The sequence below is a fragment of the Prionailurus bengalensis genome, chromosome E2, assembly GCF_016509475.1.
Source record: "Prionailurus bengalensis isolate Pbe53 chromosome E2, Fcat_Pben_1.1_paternal_pri, whole genome shotgun sequence".
NCBI lineage: Eukaryota > Metazoa > Chordata > Mammalia > Carnivora > Felidae > Prionailurus > Prionailurus bengalensis.
The window spans coordinates 44558435-44560575 of record NC_057352.1 but is presented as its reverse complement, the minus strand read 5'-3'; the positions used below and the strand labels follow the sequence as shown (position 1 = coordinate 44560575).

The 2141-nt window shown below is 47.6% G+C and overlaps 1 pseudogene; it reads left to right on the top strand.

The window, feature by feature from the left end:
- The first annotated feature begins 356 nt into the window (after positions 1–356).
- Positions 357–1121, top strand: LOC122495149 (annotated as a pseudogene).
- Positions 1122–2141: the final 1020 nt, after the last annotated feature.

Sequence of the window (2141 nt, the reverse complement as noted above, 5' to 3'; positions counted from 1 at the left end):
TACTAAGATTCAGTTAGTGTCACCCGATCCCCCATTATCAAGTTCTCCAGCAGCCTTTTACCTTGTGGTTTTAGCACCATAGATGACGGCTGCCCAGATCCATAACATTAGGGCAAACAACAAACATTTATGAAGCACTCCCATGTGCCAGGTACTCTGCTCAGCACTGGGGACACAGAAATAAATATGTTTCCTGCCCTCGGGGTGCCTGGCTGGCTCAGTTGGTAGAACATGCAACTCTTGATCTTGGGGTTGTGAGATGAAGCCCCATGTGTAGTGTAGAGTTTACTTAAAAAAATTAAGGCGTCTTCTTCCTGATTGGTCTTCGGTGAGTTCTCAGAGCTGCTGACAGCAAGATGTCTTGAGGAAATGCCAAAACTGGGCATCCCGCCCCCAACTTCAAAGCCACGGCTGTTATGCCAGATGGCCAGTTCAAAGACATCAGTCCATCTGACTACAAAGGAAAATACATTTTGTTCTTCTTTTACCCTCTTGACTTCACCTTTGTGTGCCCCAAGGAGACCATTGCTTTCAGTGACAGGGCAGGAGAATGTAAGAAACTTGATTGCCAAGTGATTGGTGCCTCTGTGGATTCTCATTTCTGTCACCTAAAAGGGAGCCATGCACCCAAGAAATAAGGAGGACTGGGACCCACAAACATTCCCTTGGTATCAGACCCCAAGGTAACATCGCTCAGGACTATGGAGTCTCAAAGGCTAACGAAGGCATCTCGTTTAGGGGCCTCTTTATCATGGACGATGAAGGTATCCTTCGGCAGATCGCCGTGAATGACCTTCCCATCGGCCTTTCTGTGGATGAGACTCTGAGAGTGGTTCAAGCCGTCCAGTTTACTGACAAGCATGAGGAAGTACGCCCAGCTGGCTGAAAGCTTGGCAGTGCTAGCATCAAGCCTGATGTCCAGAAAAGCAAAAAATATTTCTCTAAGCAGAAGTGAGCACTGGCTCATTTTAGGGCCGGGCTGCAGTGGGGGGCCATGAAAACAGAATCTCTTTTGTATTATTGTCATGCTTAAAACACAAGACTTCAGACTCAGTGCAGAAGTGGTAGGAGACAGGACAGGCCTTTCCTTCAGGGGTTGAGGGGGCCCGCCTTTCTTCCTCTGGAGAGAATGGCCTGAACTGTGCTATGAGGGTAGGCCAACTGATCTGTATGGTAGTGGGGGCATCCCTTTGGATCTTTTGCCATTTCTATTAAACTTGAACCGAGATGATAATATAATAATAATAATAATAATAATTTTTTAAAAAATGTGTCCTGCCCTAAGAAGCTCAGAGGTAATGAGGGATGCAGACAGGTAAACATTATCCATTTATTTATTAAATATTTATTGAATGCTAACTATGTACCAGGCATTGTGCTAAATGCCCGTCATTGCAATATGTGGTATCATCAAGAAGATAGCTACCATGTTTTGAAGCTCAGCATACTCTGCATGCCTTCTCTCACTGGGCCTCGCACCTCCCTTTGGGTGTTATCACTACATCCATTTCACCGACGTGGAAGCAGAAGCTCAGAGTAGTGACAAGATTTGTCCAGGGTTACACAGTACAAGTGACAGAACTGGAATCTGAACCCAGGACCACTGGCCTCCAAAGCCTCTTAATCTCCATGCTACGCTGCTAGGGTCAGGGCAGGCTTTATTTATAGGTATCATTTTAACTGAGAGGCAAACCTTGCTTAATTGAGCAAGGATTGATCTGTCAAGTTGACCTGAAATTCCGGACCCCAGGGCAGCCGGGAGAAGGTGGTAAGGGCATGGCTGGAGCTGGTGATTGTTCAGCCAGGCTGGGGCTTCAGTGCATCAAGGGGTGGGGTGGGGTAATGATGAGAGCTAAAACCAGAGGGGTGGGCCCTAGTGGGGGTGGGGGTGGGGGTCATGTGGTTCTCCAACCTGCCTACAGAGCAGAATGTATTATACCCATTTTCCAGAAGAGGTGACTGAGGCCCAGAGAGATGAACAACCAGGTCATAGCAGAGTAGGCTTGAGGCTGGTGATCGGGCTCCAACACCAGTATGACAAAATGGTTCCCAGCATGGAACTGGCATGGATAGGTGCTCACTGCCTGAGCCTGAATCCTGCTCCTCCACCGGCTAGTTATAAGCCTTTGAAGGAGTCAAAC